The sequence below is a fragment of the Alligator sinensis genome, unplaced genomic scaffold (assembly GCF_000455745.1).
Source record: "Alligator sinensis unplaced genomic scaffold, ASM45574v1 scaffold716_1, whole genome shotgun sequence".
Classification (NCBI taxonomy): domain Eukaryota; kingdom Metazoa; phylum Chordata; order Crocodylia; family Alligatoridae; genus Alligator; species Alligator sinensis.
Window position 1 is genome coordinate 409,548 of NW_005842786.1, and position 21,491 is coordinate 431,038.

Below are 21,491 nucleotides of genomic sequence, written 5' to 3' on the forward strand. Positions count from 1 at the left end.
CACGCCCATATTATATTCTCATACTCAATAATTTACCTAAGTTGGCCTCTTGTTGTACCGTATGCCATGCCTTCGCATTGGGATAGTATACTTTTGTGCCCTTAATATTGTCTCTTTAAGGTAAAATTCATTCTCCTGGACACTTTTAACTTTAGACTAGTCTCCTATGGGATCCTGTCAACCAGTTCTCTGAGTGTTTTGAAGTAAGCTTTTCCAAAATTAACTGTTTTGATTAATCTGCCCTCCTTGCTTCTTTTTGTTAGGATCTCAAATTCGATTGTTCCACGATTGCTGTCACCCAAGTTGCTTCTACCTTCAGATTCTCAAACAGTTTCTCTTTATTCATAGGACACAAATTGGGAAGAGCTTCCTCCCTAGTCAGTGTCTGTACCATCTGTACCAAAACACTGCCCTCAGCACACTCCAGAAACTGGCTCAGTTCTTTGCATAATCCTGGAATATCCTCCTAGCAGTTACAGTGCTTATTAAACACACTCAGAAGTACTAGATTTGGCATTTGGATTCTTTGGTTAGTATGGGGGGAAAAAAAAAAGGCTTGTCTACTTCCTCCTGGTTTGGTAGTTGGATAGGTGCCCACCACGAAATTACTCTTGCATGTTTTCCCTTTTACCCAGAAACTTTCCTTTTCTCTCTTTGTTCTCTACAAAGTGTACGTATCTTTAATATGTAAGATGACACCATCTCTTTTTTTTTTAAGCCTGCTTGCTTGTCCTCTCTTTCAACAAGTTATACCTATCTGTGATAATATTCCACCATGTAAAGTATCCTAAGTTTTACTTATATAAATTACATCATACTTTTTTGTTTGCACTAGGTCTTAGACTTCTTCATGCTTATTCCCTATATTTCTGGTAATACAGGCTCACTGAGTGTTGTGTGCACCTATCTCATAAATTATAAATCATAAAAGAAAACAGGGGCTGCCCATAAACATAGGAGGAGTTATTTCCAAATGAGTTTCCTTTATTCATTTAAGTGATATATCAGTCCAGTCTCTTTTCTTTGCTCCCTCCAGATTTCTATGACTGTGATGTCAGTGAGAGACATGGATGAAGAAGGAATTCTTTGCAGGGCACTTTCACGAAGAAGGAAACATGCCCATTTTAACACTTTAAGTATTTTTCTTAGGTGAAATCAATCTGACCTTTCAGTACTGAAGCTATTTTCAACATGCACCTTTTCCCTTTGAACTTCAACATAAAGTCACAACATCCTCTGTGGATGCAAGGTAGAGCCACTTAAGTATGGCTAATTCTCTAATAATGTCCTACAATCAGTGCCACATGCAAGTGAGTACAGCAGTGATCTGAACAAAATAGCTGGAACATTATTTCAAAGCATCACTACTAGCACTTGAATCAGGCTATTATGTGTGGAATAAATGAAGCATAGGTAACTGGACTTAACTCTATAGTGAAGACAAACTCTCTCTCTGCTAGGTTTGGTCCCAGACTTACCTTATTATGATCACCATCCTCAGTCTCCTATATAGCCTCCTTTCCTTCATGGCCTTTTTCTGTTAACTGTACATATTAAAACTAGAGAATCCCATACTTCATTGCTCATGAAGGCTGTTACCCAGCTTCTAAAGTATAAATAACTATTATTTTTTCCAGGAAAATATATACTATAAGATAAAAGGAGATTAAGGGGGAGGGAACATGCTAGCAGTTTTCAAACATCTGAAAGGTTGCCATAGGGAAAGGGAAAAACAACTGTGTTCCTTTGCCACAGAGGGCAGAGCAGAAGACAGCAGGTTTAAACTAAATCTCAGAAAAGGCTTCTTGACTGTGGGAACTGTAGACAGTGGAGCTGGCTAGGGAAGTTATGAAATCTCTTTCATTTGAGCTTTTAGGAAGAGGCTAAATAGACATCTATCTGGAATGGTTTAGGATAGGCCTGCAGGCTGATCTGACCAAGGGAACCATTAAAATGCCAGTTCCACGGGCATTTTTGCCAGCATTTTGGTGGTAAGGGGCTTCTCCTGTGTCATGTTGGGGAGACAGAACAGCTGAGAGAAGTGGTGGTGGTGGCAGTGGCCAGGTCCTAGGACTTAGGTTGGGTCATTATTGCCCATCTCTGGAAAAAGTTGCAAACTGCTGGTTGCCAACTGTAACTTGGAATAAATTACCTTTGAGGTCCTGTCCAACCCTATGAATGAAAATTTTATGGATCAAATTGCTAGAATATAACCGCTAACAATTTTTAACTGACTATGGCTATTAAACCTAAATTTGATTTAGTTGTCTAAGGAAACCCCCCTTTTTTTTCTTTGTCATTTGAGCACTTCTGTATATTTATATCTTGGTATAACTATCTATTGGTTTTCGAATGTACAGTCAAACAATATTCTCAAATGCTGGGTCCTTGAAAACTATGCATATCCTAGTTTCAGTTGGACAACATCAACAACCTTTAATAATATGAGACCCTGTGATTTATGAATAGGCAGAGCTAAAACCAAAATAAAAATGAGATTGGTTCCTAGAACATGCTACATTTTCAGAGAATCTCGTATGTATTCTGTGTTTTGCAAATTCATCCTATCCTATCGTAACTGCTGCAGTTATGTCTTCTGCTTTGTACCTCAATTCCTATGCTGTATTGCAAACCTTTCCCTATCCTATGATTTGTTTTCAATGCAACTCAGCTATCAATACCAAGGGATACCTTGGCTTCTAGTTTTTGTACTATATCATCACTTCCATTAGCATCACCCATAATGTTGATTCTTAATATATTAATGCAATAAGACTGTCTAGTCAAGTGAGTGCAGTCTTCTAGAGTTAAAATCAGAAGCTAATGTATTTTGTGAAATAGCCTGATTTATATTTGAATATCTTCCCACTTCTTCAGAAAACCCCCCCATAAAACTGACATAATGGGAGAATGGATCAATTTCTGTTTCTATGCTCAAGTAATTCAAGATTGTTTTAAATATCTGATGGGTCATACCTAGCTATGGATGAGATAAAAAGAAGGATTTTTTAGAATTTCTAAAAAAAAAACCCCAGCAGTCTTTGATCTTACAGATTGCCTTTGGAGCTATTCATATGAAACAGACAGTCCTGATTGGTGGCAATGGTGATAAATGTTGCCTTAAGCAGATCTTTGATCCACAGACCATTACAGGCTTGGTTGAAGCTGGTGTATGTTTTAATGGGTCTCTGTATAGTCACTATATTTCTCCCTTCTGATTTCCTGTTTAAACCAAAGTAAACAGACTCTTCCCACTTAAATTTAAAGTATCCTCTCAATTTTGGGGATGGCTTAGTTGTATTCACAGACAAGAAGAGTACAGAGCTCTTTGTATTACTTAACCATAAATCCACTGAGCCAGAATCAGCCTGACTTCATGGAAGCCACAGAGGAGGGAAGAAATAACAGCCCCAATGTCTGCAAACGTGCCTCTCTCTAAGGGTCCAGCATACTCTACACAGTGGGGCAGAAGTAGCTAGGAAGTGGGTTGTGGTAATTTAGCCCCTTTCTTCTCTTGTTCTCCAGCCATGAGGTCCTGAAAATTTGAGGAACCAGTGGCATCAAGAATAAAACAAGGAGATTATGATAAAATAGCTTGTCTGTTTCACAACCCAAAGGTGTGATTTTTGTTTTTGTGTGTGCTTTGGCACCACTGAATTATTTTCCCGCCGTTTTGAAGCTTTCTTTGCAGGGTGCATTTCTTCTTTGCAGCACAGAAATGCACGGTGCAAAGAGTTCCCGCCATTTGTATTAAAATTCAAGCTCCATTATTGGCTAGTGTTAAAATATTCCTACGTGGCGGCTAGCGATTGGCTTGCTAGCCGTATAAGAGGCTCGAGTGGTTTCTGCCCAAGTTGGAGAACTCCAAGGAGAACCCCGCAAGGGAGGACTCCACGAACATCAGGAGAAGCAGACTTCACGTCTCGTGAAGATCTCTAAGCGCTGTGGAGCCTATTGGACCCAGCGTGAATATCAAGAAGGCAACAGGGGTCTGATCAGCCTCTCGCCTCTCCCCGTTGCCGAGCGCAATCCTCGACGTATCCCTCTTCCCTGCGCGCAAAAAGGACCCACGGAGCCTTGACAACTCCGTGTGAGTGAGTCAGATTTTGTCCGAGTCCCTAAACTGGGGATTTAAGCGGAGCTTTGCCTGGGAAACTGTCCAGCCTACACCGCGACCATCTACGGTGTAAGTAAACAGTCTTGAATCAACCATTACGCGTCCGTGCCTAATTCTAGCCTGTCACCTGCTTTCTCCGACCCAGCGTGCCCGGGCTGCTGGCCACAGCCCGCGGCGCAAAAAAAGGGCCCGGATTGCTCCCGGCCCGCACAGTCTGAATATCTAGAAATATCTAGGCCCAGTATCTAGAAAATATAGAATATATGCAATATAAAGAGAATCTAAGATGGGTGATTTGTGATCAGATGGAGTACTGTGTTAGCGTCATAAGACAATGAAGGCCTCTGAGTAGGCTGAACTGTCCCTTCCTTTATACATTATTTAGACAAAAACTTTAACATGCTTTTTAAAATTAGTTTCTGCTTAACCCTTTCCTCCAGCTTCACACACACTTTTGAAATTACCAGGTGGTCCAGTTCTAGTTCACAGTTCAGTTCAGGCTTTAGTTTTGAGCAGTGATTTCAGATATTGCTTCTACATCCATGGATGATGTCATGCTGCGGTTATGAGAAATCAAACCCGTGGCCTTCTCACCTTGTTTATTTCTGAGCACTTGGCATTTTTTCAAGTGGTGCCATAGTATGTCAAAGACACTACCTTAACAAATATTCCTCAGGATAATGCTCAGCTTCCTAAATTACTTTATTATATAAATATAATACAGATTAGGGAAAGTTACTTCAAATAGAACCACCTGAAGGTTAGAGCTGTATGTTTAAAAATGGGGGAAATCAGAAAAAAATATATTTGGTAACTTTGGGGTTATTCATAACTGTAAAACTATTTCTGAGTGTTTGTATTTGATGTACAAATAGGATAGTTTTTTGGTAGTCTGCAGTCAAATGGAGTAAGACTGTGTGGGGGAAAAAGCCTTCCAAAGTTTAGCTGATCTTGGGCTTGAGATTGGGCAAACCATTGGTGGGAAGAAGAACCCATTGCAGAGGATCCCAGCATTGTAAAGTGGATGAGATAAAGGAGCCAAAATGCCTTTTTCCACTACTTGATGTTATTAAATCAATAGACCATTCATTGGGCTTATTTGATTGAGTCCTCATTAAGTTGAAGAATCAAATCTGGTTTTCAGTGCTCTAGGACTGTATGTATTACTGAACCTTATAGAGCATGTAACATTAAAATTGGTACTGGCGGGCTTACAGGTGAAGGGCAGTCACAGCCACTGAGCCATTCTAATTCCCTCTTGAAGGCAAACTAAATTGCCTAAACCAATTTAGATTATTACATTTATTAGCCAATTAATTGGCATTACACTGATGACATATAATTGTTTTCTTTTTTTTCCCCTAAAGCACAGGGCAGTGTGCAGCCAGCCCTACTAACAAATAGCTTTTGAAGTGCATTCTTACCGTTTCATTGAAGAAAATAAGATGGTTATATCACTGCCTGTGGAAAATGCATCAATTAGTATAATCCCTTTCATCTGTTAGTCTGATTTGAAATCAGTTTGCAAGAGTTTATACCTTATAGGAGCCCAGAAGTGACTAATGAGGAAAAATACTCAGCGTGGGCCAGATTGAGAGGATTTAGGTATAGCTGGTTCTTTATGGAATTTCCTCATGCCAAAATGGCACAGAACTTATCAATTATGAATGAATACACTGCAGTTTGATTATTTACAACAAGCTCTGTAAGCATGTGAAAAATAACTTGAGACCTGAAGCCAACATATGCCCCAATCTAAAAAGGACACAGGAGGTGCGTCTACACATTCCCTAATGTGCCTTAGTTACTGTGCATTTAAATGAGGACTTGCGTAATGAAGTACTAACTAAATGCACAGTTTACTGCACAGTAGTGCTGGCACATGGTTATTTTGTGACGCTTACTGCACATTAGCCTAATAATGAGGGATACTGGTTTTCTCTGATTAAAAAAAAACAACCACCCAATTTTCAGATTTTAAAAAAGTAACTCAAAATTAACACACACACACACACACACACACACACACACACAGAGTGGTTTTTAAATCATGGATTTTGGGTTACTTTTTTTAACCCAAAGATCGGAGGGTTTTTTTTTTCTGAGAAAACCAGGATCACCTACTAATAACCCTGTGCAGTAGGCTATTAGCATAGTTTTTAACTGCCATGCTACTGCGCAGTGTTATTAGGCTAATGCACAGTAAACATTTCTTGTAGACATGCCCAGGGAGGATGACAAGGAATTTAACATGAGATTGGTGGGAAGGGCAAACGCATTGTAGAGGCCAAAATGCAAAAACACTTTTCTATTACTTGATGTTATTCAATCAATTAAAATCTTTTAAAGCAATGTTTTTTTGGTGGGGTGGGGGTGCAAAGGAGAAGATGTATATAGATATAGTTATAGATACATTTAGGGTCTGCTGTTGGTTGATTGTTGCTTTTATTGCTCCTTCAGTGTTAGTGACCCCAGTCTGTTTTGCTGAGTTTGATATGAGGAGACAGCATGGTGTTGCTTGGCACTGCAGAACATGCCTCTGTTGTTTTTAAGTCTGGAGTTGCCTGCAATTCCTGCAGCACGGCTCCCAAGGTACTTAGCTTTGGTTCTTGTGGGAGTGTAATAGCTGCTATACTGATGGGCTCTGCTCCCAGCAGAGGCCAAAGTAGTCTGGCTGAAATGCTGTGTGACTATAGCTATGCTGCTTTCTGCTCTGTTTCTCGAGAGCTAATTAGCTTGCCTGTAGAGCTGTTCCCCAAATTTTGCTCCATTAGAAGTGGTCGCTTTATGCTTTGTACTAGGCATGGTTCATATAGATGAGTGCACTGGCCCAGTTCTTCCAGAGAAGATCATGATGTGATAGCACAGTTGGAAGGGTTTGGGGGGTTATGTATGGGCAGTGTGCAAGGAAAACAGACAGGGTCTTTAGCACAATGAGTTTTTAGTTAAGTTTTAGTCAGATTTTCCATAGGTACCAAGGCAGAAATGGATCTTTAAAGAGAACTTCCTCAAGGAGAGGGGACAAGTTTTGTGAATGGGTTGGGGTGGAGAAGTGGATTCTGTGAACTTTGGAGGAGGCATGAGCATAGGCGACTGGTGGGAGGGTACGGGGGGCCCAGCTTCTGTGGGCAGTCGCCGCTTACCCCCGTCCCCCTCACTGCCGCTGGCTTCTGTGGGTGGTCCTTGCTCACCACCCCCCCCACTGCCGACACTGCCCCCCAAGTCTCAGGAGGCATTAGTCACTCATGTACATGAGAATGCCTATATGCTGGTCTGGCAGCTGGCTTCCAAATTCTGAATGTGCAGGGGTGAGGCAGGGATAAAATAAGGGCAGGAAAGTAGGAATTGGAACTATATTGGGCTTTGGAAGCACTGAGAGGAAGCCTGAGGGCAGAGGAGGAGCCACCAGAGGGATTTGAGGGGAGTGTGTATGGTGACGTGACAACAATTAAAGAAAGAAGGTAATATGAATGGATATGTTTTGCCACTTAATCAGGTAAAATGTGATTCTCTGGGAGAAAAGAAGACACGGCAGTAATCAAGGCTTACATTGAGGTTTAGCTGGGGAAGGAAATAAGCAGGGATCTAGGTGTCCTATTTGCTGCAGAAAAATGCAGATTTTCTCCTTTAAAGAAGCAAAATGCAGAAAACTGTGGGTTTCCCCTTGCAGGCTGGCAGAGTTCTGGCCTGCAGGGGGCTGCTTGGGGTTAGGGGGAGGGGGACACAGGGAGCGCCATGTGCATGTGTGCATGCACAAATGCATGTGGCCAGCAAGAGTCAGGCAGCAGTGGAGAGCAGATAGGTCTCTGGGGGGAGGGCTATAGGTGATGCGTTGGGGGGCGTAGGAGGCATAGGCAATGCATGGAGTAGGTATAGGAGGCATAGGCAATGTGGGGGGTGGGGAGCACGTTGAGGCCATGGTGAGAGAGGGAGTGTGAGGCAGGGTTGGCAGGTGGGGCTGGGGCTAGTGGTGTTGCCCAACTGGGCTGGGAATGTGAAGCTGTGGTGCCCGGCTGGGGGAGCAGGACGGAGCCAAGGGTGGCTTATCTGTGGGGTAGCAAGGGGTCTCCCAGGGAGGGAGGCATGCGGGGGCATGTGTCCCCCAAGATTTGTGCACAGGGCAGGGGAAGATGTGGGCTTCCCGCTGTGGGCTTGGAGCTCCCTACCCTGGTGCCCTCCCCTTTGGGGCTTCTACAGTCCAGTGGGTGGGTTTTGGCGTGGGGAGGGCAAAGTGGGATGGGGAGGCGCAGTGCTGCTGCTACCAGTGAGCCCTGTATCAGTTGTGCTGCCATGGTGATGCACTACCTGCCCACCCACCAGCAGTGTGGGGTGACAGGGAATAACTCCATACCACTGCCCTTGCTTCCACCAGGCAGGCAGGGGGTGCTTCACCATGGTGGCACAGCTGGTGTGGGGCTCGTGATGGTGGTGGTGGTGGTGGCAGCACCAAGATTCCCCATGCCACTCTGCCCTCCCATGCCAGATCCCACCTGCTGGGCCACAGAGGCCACTAGGGGGAGGGCAGCAGGATGGGGAGCCCCAAGCCTGCAGTGGGCAGCCCACATCCTCCCCCACGGGCTTGCTCAGCTCCACTGTGGCCATGCCAGGGTGGGGGGGCTTTGGGTTGGGGGTGAGGGGCACTGGCAGGGACAGGGGCTGCGGGTTGGGAGTGAGGGGCACCAGCACGGCTGGGGGAGCTGTAGCTTAGGAATGGGCGCAATGGCATGGACAGGGGCACAGCACCAGCATATCAGGGTTGCTCAGCAGCACAGAGCAGTGGGGTGGACTGCGCAGCTGGACCCTGCACGTCTTGGTGAGCAAAGGGTGCGTGGGGAGCTCTGATTTTTCCATGATAAAAAGAACAAAATCGAACACCAAAATGTACAGGTATTTAGAATGTATTTTATTGAAATGATTGAGGCACTGGCAGGCTTCCAAACTGCTTTAAAATTGTAAATACATCAATAAAATATTGTGTTCAACTGATACCTATACATAGTCTGACATTTCGTTTTCATTGCTGAAAAACATGGGTTTGGGGGTTTTTAAATCAGAGAATTTATGATTTTTAAACAGATAAAACCAGGATCCCCGGAGATAAAAAATGGCAGATTTAAATGTGGCAAGGAAGAAGAAGATCCTAAATATGCCTCCAGATTATGCATTCAGTGGAGAGTTCTGTTTAAAAATAATGGCATGATGTGGCCCAGTGGTCTCCAACCTTTTTAAGTAGGAGATCACCTTTGGCATTTAAAAGCAACCTAAGATCTACCATGAGCCATCACCGCCTCCCCACCGCCACCCGCCCAGCAGGTAAATCTGGGGGGAAGAAAGGTGGGGGGGCAGATTGAGGCAGAGAGAGAGAAATTATTTGGGGGCATGCCTCCCCAGCAGGTAAGTCCCACCTGGCCGGAGCCCCACTCAGCTTTCCCCTGTTCTGCCTCTGCAGCACTGTCCTTCACCGCGAGGACCTCAATCTAGCCCCTACCCCTTCCATCCCCCATGGACTGACCTGCTGGGCTGGGGCACACGCGTGCATGCATTCACATAATTTCCCTCATCGGAGCAGCTGAGTGTCATTAAAGAAGGTGGATATTATTCCTACTTTACAGGTGGAGAGACTGACACAGAAAGCCACTTGTCAGAGGACATACCTTGAATAACGTGTTCTTCCAGGAATTCAGACTGCTAAAGCAGTCTCTCCATATGCCACAGTGATCAGTGGAGTTAAACTTGGGATACATTTGGCCATGACTACTTTATAACTTAACATTATCAAGATAATACTCCATGTTAAAATAGAAGAAATACTTTTTATGGTACAGGTACCAACTTTTTTCCTACTTTGGGTAGAGCCTGGAGGAAAAATACCCTTCATTTTAATTTTCTTTATTAAAAATGGAGAATTAGTGGCTCATTGAGGGCTGATTTGAGTGGATGAAAAAGATGAGGTTTGGATTTGATTAAATTATCTGGCTGGATCTGCCCATCACTATCATACTGCATAGAACGGAAACAGCTATTAATGTTTCCTCACAAGAACCATCAAAACTTAATTCCAATTGTTAGGATCAAGGTATAAAAACACAACTGTTCTTCTAATGTACTCAGATAGGTCTTGCATAGGAGCTTTAAAAACTATAATACTACTATTCTACCTCATTGCAACACTAAAAAAAAGTGATGGGATTTTTTTAAAGAAGCTAATGAGGTGAGTGCATAATGATTAATTTACCGGATATTCATACTCCTACTCCAGTGAAAAAAAGTCCTAGTCAATGATTTATGAGGTTACCATTCTCTGCAATTCAGACAGATTATTACTAAGAAAAAAAAATCTAACTTGTACAATAAATTTGAATTCCACGTACAGAATAAAATATTGCTTAATTGAATAAATACCATTACTGTTAGGGGTTTGATTAGCTAAGTATCATCTCATCTTGTTTTAATGCTCCTGAATTTTTATACAGCTTATATGATAGCTCTCTGGGCATTTAATGTTACTGTGGAATCAGCTATATATTCAATTCTAGTTGCTACTCTTGTTTGGCAAAAAGAAAATGCAGTTTCACGTTCATACCCCCGTGGACCTAGAATGCTGGAGACAAACACATCTGTTATGGTAAAGCTCCTTTTAATAATGTTATGAGATCTTCCTTCAAATTTCCATCTTGTTCCTTTTCTAGCAGTACATTTATTTGCTAGTAATTTTTACTGTGGAACTGCATTGAGAGCTCCAACCAATAACTCATCCCATTCCATTACCCATTGTACCAATATGAAGTGGAAGAGATGGGTAAATATCTTAAGGAGCATATACTCCAAACAGAGAAGACAGACTAATGGTAGGAAAAAAGGCTGCAACATATAGTAGTATAACCCATGGTGGGTGACTGAGTTGCCAGCCCTGGGCACCAGTTTTGGGAGGGAGTCAGACTGGAAGGCACCACCTTTGCTGTCGTAGCTGTCATTGCTGTCGTGGTTGCAGAATTTCCTTGTTATGCCTCTCAGACCATAGAGCAACCAGCAGGATAGATAAGTAAACCACCCTGTATTGTCTGTCTTGATGCTGAGTTTGTTTTTTTTAAATGATATAAGTGGGCCAGAGGGATTAAGGGAAAATGCGTAATGGGGTGAGTTAACAGGAAAAAAAGGGAATGAGGAAACAGATGCAGCTTTTGCTGTTTTCTGTAGCCTTGAGGACCTTTGTCAATTATGGTCTGCAGATTTTTATAAGAACGTGCCAAGCAGCGGGACCTACCTGCACAAATCCTCAAGTTCTTCCATATGGTCAAGACTGGTAGAGGTTTCTTGCTTAGTTTGTACTCTACAGCCGATTAATCCTGCTTTTATAGGTGTAAAATAACCGAAGGGGTCATTGGAGTTGCTCATTGTCAGATCAAGGCATGACACTTTCTAATGACGTTTAGTGTCTAGACAATATAAGGTGCCATGGCAAATCTGTCTGATGGTTGGGCAATGCAGAGCTCAAATCCTTGAGAAGAGAAGAAATCATGTTAAAGGCTGGTTCTGTGTGAAAGGAACCCCTGGCATGATGTCAGTTGATGGGTATACAGCCCTTTGAAGATATAAAGCAGGGTGTAAATGGTCCTATTAATATTTGAGTCATTGTGACCAAGTATGATCTAAGTATTCTCAGAACAGAAGGGGCTGTAACTCACTCTTCTCCTTGATTCATTATTTCTCAAATTTAGTAGGGGGGAAAATACTGCCTTCAGCCTCAGACATAGCCCCTCCCCAGCAAGCACTTCAGTCACTTTGAATCTGAACAGGGAATTGAGCAGTGGGGGGCTTGTCTCTTCCTCATCTCCACTGCCTCCTCTGGGAGAAAGCTTAGACAAGTATTGTAATAGGGAAGGGTGATAAAGACGGTCTTTCTAGCTGTTCACATCATTTGATGAGTGCTTAGTTACTGCAATAATTAGTATTACCTAGGTAGATATTCACAGCTAATAGGCTGGAAACTTTAAGGAAACTGCATGAATCTGGTTGTTTTGTATTCCTCTCCACAAAAATCTGTTGCTGAAACGCAGGAAGTAATTACTGGGATTGTCGACTCCATCAGATCTTCCAGGAAGATTGGCATTCTCAGAGAGAGTGCATTTTCAGCAGAGACTAGTCTTCTGAATGAAATGGGTAAATCTATAAGCCAATACTGTCAGAGAGATTTTCATTTGTAGACTCACAGACTATGGAAGGCAGCCTCTTTCTAGGAATTGTGGGGAAAGGACCCATGTGGACAGCACTTAGCATGAAATCATCCCTTTAAGAAAAATTCTGGTTACGGTAACATATTTCTACCAGTCAGTCTCCTGCCTGCCATCCCCTAATAATTGTTTCCCCCCTCCCTTCCATCTCTTATTGCCAACAAGGCTTCTGCAAGCTGCATAAAAATCCTAGAAATGCATGTTATGTTTGTGAGACAGTGAGAAACTTTTCTTTTTTTAGCAAGTGCTCTATTGCAGATGGCCTTCCCTCCACTCATCTAGCATACTCCAAAAAATCAGAGCCCAGGCCCCATAAGCATGAACCTCACAAGCTCGCTAAACTTTACTCTTTGGTTATATTGGTTTCATTGGCAAACCCTGGCCTGCTTTGCATTTTCGTGATGCTGCAAAAATAAGCTACGAGTAGAAATACTTTTGTATTTCAAGCTGTCTCCTTTGACAGTTAGTAACACCTTGCTATTATTTATCCAGGTGGTGGTCATCCCAGTGGGTCTGAGCTAAAGGGGATATTTTAAATTCTTTTCCAAAATCATTATCTATAGTTGGCGACAGTAAAAGCATTTGCAATACAACCTGAACCAGGAGCTGTCAGAAACCTGTCCACAGGAACCCCTGGAGTCCTAAGTCTCTTCCTGCTGTCCTGCTGCCTGCCCCAAGGAGTAGACCAAAATCTACAGCCAGCATAACATACAGTGATAACACTGACATAAATGGATACAGCATAACATTGCTTTTTCAGTGAGCCCACACATGCCGTATCAGTACAACAAATACAAGAAAATCTGCATGACATCCCACAACCCCCCCGCAAGATTTTTCTAACAGGTGCATAATTAAGTGGACAGACGACAGCAGTGGACTAAGCAGATAATAAATTGCAAATAAGAACTACCTAATTATTTAGTGATGTCTTCTTCACTTGGGACCTTTACCACAGCTGTAAAGAGCCTTTTTTCCAGATGAACCTGTGAGACAACGTATATACCAGGACAGAATATCTAAGATTGGCTTTGGTCAAATGATATTTTAAAATTTATCTTATGTGCCTCACCTAAGATAATAGTGGCATCTAGCACAAAATACCCTGTCCTCACCGTTGTGATACTAAATGGAACATTTCTTCTCAGCTACTTGTCAAGTCCAGAGAAGCCAGAGAGCTGAATTTGCTTAACTGTTAGAGTAAAACTTTGGGGTTCATTACATTGTTAAACCAGCATTGCAATAGAGAACAATTTTTATTCTCATGCCTTGTAAAGTAACTCAAGTCAGAGTTGTAATGTTAGTGTCAGTGACAGAAGAATTAGGTGCTGGGGGGCAAGTTCTTTTTGATCACAGCACTTATGTGTGAGAAACTATTTAGTCCAGTTATTCTGGAAGGGGAGGACATAAAAAAAAAAAAAGTAACAGGAAGAAACAAAGATGTTGGGGGTATAGAAGGCAGTATAGAACCAGGAGATGGGAGGAGAAAATGCTAATTGCCAAGGAAGGAACTAAGTTTGACTTGGGAGAAGGATTTTTCCTAATGAAAGACATGAAGAAACTGAGGAATAGAGAATAAAAAGGGAAGTAGATAGCTGGGAGAAGAAAGGAGATGGGGGAAGAGAAAAAAAGCTTTTAGGGTAGTGAAATGTAATTCTGTTCTTTTACCTTTTGTCCCTTGTTCATTTTAGCACTAGGGAAAACACCTTGTACCTCTGCTAATTTTGGAAAGTCTTGGCTGCATTGCTGAGCTTTACAATTAGGTCTATGGCGCAAAACTTTTAAAAACCAGTTTGGCAGAGCAGCAGGTCATTCTTTGGGTTTTCTGTTTGGGTTGTTTTCTAAATTTGATGGAAACTCTTGTGAATTTACCTCTAGATTCTCAGAGTGGTAGGAATGATGCAATTGTTTGGGTTTTATTGTGGCTGTCAACAGGAGACTCATCAAGAAAACCTTTATTTAAGTCCAATTCCTGACATGACTATAGCAAGAAACAATTCTCACCATAATAACAGTAGACTTCTATGCTGAGCAAAATGGTCACAGTATTTATTTAAAGACTACTTTTTTCAAACCTTCCTCCATTTCTCTTATCTTTTAATTACCATAGTGCTTTTCCATTGCCATTTCATTTCCTGTGGATAAATTGAGATCTATACTTAAATAGTCTAGAGATGCTCAGATACTATCATGATGGGGTCCCTATAAGTGCTTAGCTAACTAGTTAACAGTTTTATGCTCTTCCTTTTCCATTATTTATTCATGAGAGAGTACTACTTAGAACAGCTTTAAGTTTGATTTCAAAGGATAAAAGAGATTCAAGTGAATGTCTAGCTTGTGTCCAAAACCTCACAATAAATCATAACATTTTCCACCGTCTCTGAATGTTTATAGAGTCAGCATGATTTATTTATTTGGAACTGCAGACTTGCAGGAGTTTTCATTTTGTTTGAGGTCCATAAAATGAACAAGATTGCTTAGTTTTCTGTTGCATAAAAGCATGTCCAGCACAGATTGACATGACTTTCAATACAGGCATTCTTGAGTTTGCTAGAGTCTGTGCAGAGGACTAGTCCTGCTTTAGGAAGTACATGGGACACCTGACTGTGCTAAATGGGGACATGCACATCCAATGGGGAGAGAAGAACCCAGCAAAGTACGGAAAGACTCATCTCAGAAGCAAAGCAAGCAACCGAGGGGCTGTTTAAGGCAACTCAGGGCCCTAGGCACATAGTTTGGCAGGACTTGCCAAATTACACCCCTAAGGTAATAGACTAGTAATAATCTATTTAACAACTACACACACATTGGGTTGTGTAGTGTGTGTGTGTTTATATGGGCAAGATGGCCCCTGTTGTTCTGGCCATGTGCTCAGCACATGGCAAGATGAGGCCTATATCTGGGGAAAACATGTAAAACTGTCTGGCTTCATTTGCCAGAGGAAGCAGGGGATGCTTCAGACAGATTGGAGAAAGACTGAAATGTAGCCTTCCCTGATTGGACAAGGCTTGGGTGATGTCATACCAGGTATATAAAAACAACTCACTAAGCTTCTGGAGCTCATGTTCATCTGCCTGCTGAGAGCTGTACAGCTGCAGTGGGAGCCAGAAAACCTGCTCCCCATGGGAGGGGTCTCCCCACTTTTACTGGAGAGGCAAGCAAACACTATTTGAAGGGAAGCCTAACGTAGAGGGAGAGAAGGTCTCTTTTGGAGTTTGCGACTCCTATTTCCTCTCTCATTCTTAAGTGGGATTAACACGATGGGCGTGTTAATCACTAGCGCAAACTGCCCAGGAACGGGTCCTGGTAGTTACTGGCTCCAGGGGCCTGGCCCCCTCTGCTTTGTAATTATATTGTCTCAGCATGGGCTACAGCTGAGACCAGCTATCCAGGCCACAGCCCTAGGCCTGGGCCTTTTTTCCTGCTATTTCTACAGTTATGGGGTTTCAGCCTAACTGCGTGGTTGAACCCCAGCTATATGGTCATGCCTCAGTGCAGTATAGGCCTGGCTGGTTTTTGCTGCCCAGTTCAGGCCCATTGAGGTAGGCCTAACCTCTCCTTCAAAGTTTTCTTTTTGCAGTTTCTGCCCAGCAGAGGTGCGATCAGGACTAGGACTGTAGGGGTGCAGCATACGGACCAAAACCACAGTTAACCTATCAAGGCCACAACATGGAAGTGGAGATCGCCCTACAGCATTGCAGGGAACAACGAGGGGCCCCTTGAAATGCAGAAAGACCCACTCTCTCGAGCAGTTTCCTGCAGCCCAGTGAACCCAAAGAGCAGCTCGAAGGACTCTCCAGTGAAGCCCCCTTCTCCAGCCCATTGTGAAGGGCAGGTAGAAGGGTGTAAGCCCCTGGAACTGCCTTTTGGGTGAGCCCCAAGTCTCAGACTGCCCGGGCATGGGTGAAGCCTTCCCAAGAGGGTACAATCTATGAACTGGGCCTTATAGTTGGTATTATTTTAAATTGTATTTAGTGTTTTTCTTTTGCCTTTGTTTTCTTTAATAAATGTATTCTCCGTGTTTGCACTGCTTGTGAGGAGGGGGTTTTGTTTATGCAGGACACACTAGTAATTAATTTAGTGTTTCCCAGGCAGTCTGGGTGGGGGTTGAGCCCAGGTAAAATATATGTAGACCCCAAAATTGAACCTGGCCCTTGTAACTACTGACTGGTGCCTGGCAGAAGGGTTACATGTATAATCCCACTCTGCCTTTGCCATTAGTGGACAGGCTTTGGTTTGATCTGGTATTGGGCATGTGGCCAAATAGCTTCCTCTTAAACTCTAGTTGAAGTTGCTCCTCCCTCTGCTGGAGGTTGTCATTAGGCTTGAGCAGACACTATTTTATGGGCATGCCTGTCACACTCTTAAATGTTTCTTCACAATTCTGAGTGTTGGAAACTTTAAAAAAAAATCTAAACCTGATATTCAAAGGATATGTAGCTTTGGGATCCAGGGTATTAAGTATGGATTTTTGTGCCTGTGCACTAATCCAGTTCTGGCAAGAGAAGTCAGTAGAGATGTGTTGATGTTTGGTAGCTAAATTCTCCAAAGGTGATGTCTGCACTGAGCATGCTCCATCCTTTCACTATTCCTATTTGCTGACTCAACTACACAATACACCATCTCCATACAGCAACTGAGTATATTTCAGTAATCCCCATGCTTTTTCTAGTTATGAGCCATCCTCAGTGGTGATAATTTCATGTGACCTGCTTTGCCCACAATGACCACTGGTCAAGTAGGTGAAGTTAATATGGGGAGGGAACTGACCATGTCTCAGCTGCTTTGTAGTAACTGTGTCTGTGCCTGCAGTTGTCCCATGGTCAGAGCTGAACTGGGGCAGCTTCCCCAAAGAAGACAGAGCAAAATGACCTGACTTAGTTTTTACTTACCAGAGAGTATTAGCAGGCACTCCAACAGTTCCTGCAGAGCACCTGCAGTGTGGTAAGTCCTTGCCCCCTGTTAATTGTGGGCAAATGAGCTGTTTGTGGCCTAGCATAGACATTCAGTTTCTCCTGGAAGAGTTGCTGCTTTCCCAGGAGAAACTGTACGTGTACAGATGTTCGGGCATTTTCTCCCAGAGTAAATACGGCTGCTCCAGGAGAAAAGTAACTTAGTAACAACAACCAGGATGAAATCACTCCCAGGAGAGTTTCTCCTAGGGGAGTGAATATCTGTACATGCTATGGGTGTCTGCAGTGAAAGCTTAGAGCAGTACAACTTAACTGTGTTCTAGTCGGGGGTCCAGCTTTCAATTACCACAGGGTAACTGTGGGCACAAGGGCAGTTAGTGCATATAGCTGAAGTATAATAAAGTCCCACCCACAGCTAGTTACAGATCCAGGGAAATTCATGCTCTTGTGGGCTTGTGACCCAACTTGAGGTTGTGAAACCTTGTTTGGGAACTGCTGTTATAGTCCAAGGGAGTAGAAGCTGAGCAGGGCTTTCCTAAATTGCTTCTCCTACTTGCTGAAGGCTGCTGTGGCCCAGGGCTTAGAGTCAGAGATGTCTATTATGTGATCTCATTGGTCCCCTTCCCTTCCCTACCATTATATAGGAACGCTGGAAGATTAGGAGGAATGGTTTGAGGGCAAAAGGTGCATGTAAGGGACCAGGAGAAGAACACAGCTGATCCATAAAGAAAACAGTCTTCTACTGCTACCAGTTACCCTTAGCTCAAATAGTAGAGAACTGTGCTTTAGGTATAAAGATCCCATCCCTGCTGATGAACCCTATAAAGGCAGCATGTTTTTGCATGATGGCAGTTTTGGTTTTTTACTTTTAAAGGTTTTAAAAAGTTATACTGTGGGTAAAATATTAAAGATTGCACTGTAATGCATGAACACAAAAGTGTCTGATTAAGATTGCACAGACCGCCTTTATTCAGGCAATCCCTAACTTCTGAGGGCTTGACTTTGAAAAAATCCTCTATAACAACAATATTAAATTTCCAATGTACACGCATGCATGCATGCATGCATGCACTCACACATGGCAGCAGAAATCCTGTGTGTGTATGTGTATACACAATCTCACCCAGTATTCCCATTGTCCTTCATCACAATGCACATCAGAAGTGTCAGTCCCTTTTATTTACTATCAAAAGTCCATACAAATGCATGGTTCTGTTTTGCTTGTTCAGTCCTATTTTCTAATTGGCCTGCATCAGAAATGTATTGCCAGAGTGCCCACCCAGGACTTGAAGAAAATTCAGGTTTGGGTCTGAGTTGCAGCTGATGTCCCTGCCTCTAATTACTCTTTCTTTCACTATGGTTAACTGATCCCATGCATACTGAAGTCAATGGTAAAGCTCTCACTAAATTGAGGACCTGGCTCTAATTATTTAGGAGCCCAGTAATGCATGAGGACAGCCACTTTCCCATTAGCTTGTGTGTGCCACTATTTTCATCAGCCTATTTAGAATAGGAGATTGGAACAATGTCAAAATGGGGAAGAGTCACAAAGACACATTCCCACCCCCATCATCCTCATATTGTATTTCTCTTGGTCATTTTTAATAGGCAGATATTTAATTTTTTTGCAGAACTGGCAAAAGTCTTGCTTTCTACTGAATAAATGATGGAGCTCCAACAGTGCAAAAAAAAAAAAAAATTCAAAAGAGTCCATGAGAGAGAGAAAATGGTTGATGAATCTTGATGGCTAGTCTCCTTTCAGAAGAAAAAATCTTTTTAGTGTGCCTATTAGAATATTGTTTTTTTTCTTTAATGAAGAAAAATAGGGCTTGTTTTTGACTTGTTTGAAGGAAAAAACTAAAATGCTGAACAGAACTTTTGAGCATTGTGCAAGTAACTTTCCAAGTATAATGACTTAATATACAGCAAATGCACTTTATGCTGAAATCCAGAAGGGAAGAAAATCCAAATACTTCCATCAGCACAGGAGTTGGAAATGTAAATGGTGAAAAGCCCTTTCCCAGTAGGCAGAAACGTAACACGTTCTCAACAATAAATTTAAAAGGAGCCTGTCTTGGGCTCCTGCGGTGACCGTGGTATCCGGTCTGTCAGAACTTACTAGCGTCCATTGGGAGATGTCAGGGAATTGTATTCAAACAGTTTCATAGTGGTTCTGCCGTTTGTGAGACCACTGCAGCACACCAGTAGTAAGAGCAGCAGAAGACGCATCCTATTCAGCAATAAAGTAGTGTACTGCCTCTTAAAAGATTAAAAAAAAAAAAAAAAAAGCTTTGGTCCAGATCTGATTCCATCTATTAGGTGTTAATTAGAGTTGGGCACCTAAATAGGATCCTATTCCACCCTGCTCAAGTCCCTTAAAATCCATAAATGCATCTGTCTTTGTCATAGGTGGTTCTCTTGGCCTTAAGACAAGTTACAAAAAGCAGTGAGCTAGGGGAGGACCTGAACCTCCTTTTGGATGACCTGAGGGATTTCAGCCAGGTGGAAGAGAAGCAGGATGGAATGGTATAGGACTCGAGTCCAGCTGGGCACCTAATACACAGGGTAGGATCTGGCTAGTTATATGTGTAAATTGTTTAGCTGCTTTGGAAGCAGGCTCATTGGGCCATGTTCTCTACTGAGGCAAATTGATTCAACTCCCCCGAAGTCAATGGAGCTGCACCAGTTTACACCAACCAACAGTTACTTTTCTGTATTCTGTTCTGAAATATTTGGAGTTTCAGCCTTCTGGTCACTTGCCACAAAGATGTTAGCAGATGATCATTTGAATCGAGGTGAAGCAGAGCTGGAGGAGTTTTGTCATAGAGGTGTATGGAAAGCTGTGTTTGTTTTGTGCACAGAAAGGAGGAGGAAGCCTCTCCCTTAAAATAGCAATTACCTTGCAGCACTACAGAGCCTTAGCAGTTCTCATGGCCTTAGCAGCTGCTGAAGAAGATTTTATCTAAATTAGGCCTTTGATTTTTGCAACTGTGGGGTGAAATCTTGGATTTCACTGAGACCAAGTGTTCATTCCTGAAATCTAATGTTTTATATTGTAAAGGGGTTGGCATTAATGTGGCTAATATTTACAGGTCCCCCTATCTGTAGGTCTCTAAGGTACCCATCAGACCTTAAGCCCAGTAATAACTCTGGTTTACAGATGTCATGGTCACAAATAGCATCAATAAATGGTGATTACTGAAACAAGGAGGGCTATTGAGGCCGGGTTGCTACAGTGGCTTTGGGGTGGGACAAGCGCAATCCCAATTTGTTGTCTCTTTTCGTGTGTTACAAGGAAGGCAGTAGAGGTTTATATGTGCTGAAATCCTGATGCTGGAGAGAAAAGGAAGACATGAATGAGAATTTCTCTGAGGGCACCAGGGGCAGAGTTGCAGAGGAAATATTACCATGGTGTTAACAGGCTGCTGTATACATATGGGAGCTGTGGGAAGAGGCAAGAGTTCGAGGTCAAAGCCAACACCTGTGGATGGATGAAAAGAGGGACCTGGGACATCTGTATCAAAGAGGACTCTCCTATTACCCAAAAGCAGCACTTCTGCCTTTGAGATGCTTAGCTGTCTGATTTTTATTCATGATACAGTCTTTGCATAACACATGCTCCAATAACAGCACCCTTTCTTCCATTAAGTGTCACTATTTTGGCTCCCAACCACACTCATACACCCATGCACAGACACATACACAGAATATGTTTTAGCCATAATTTGATTAGAATTTACTATGAAGCACAAAGGCTCACTTGTGTTAGTCATTAGTGCTGTTTGCCTCTGATATAAAAAGAACATTACAACATTTAGTCATTGCTATGGTCTGCATGGCTAAGTTATACACCTTTCCCCAGGTCTGAAGTCCCAGAGCAGCCAAGCATTGTATTAACTTGAGCCTCTATTTGTATCCATTCTTCCTTTAATACTATACTTTTATGGGGTGCTGTGCTCCTGGATACCATCTTTCATATGGAAGGCCAGATTATGTTCCACCTGAGGACATGTTTGGACTCTGGTGGCAGCATGCCCGGATGAGAACATCCCCAAGCAGCCCTGCACACTTGCTTCCAATCTTGTGCCAATAAGAAGAAACCCTTAATCCCTCAGTTTTTGGGGCTAAAACATGGGAGGGCCTTCTTCCTCTGGAGTCTAACACCGTTAGCCATGGGTTTCTGACTGGCTACATTTTTTTCTTTAGACACAGGTAGGTATCCAAAAAGAG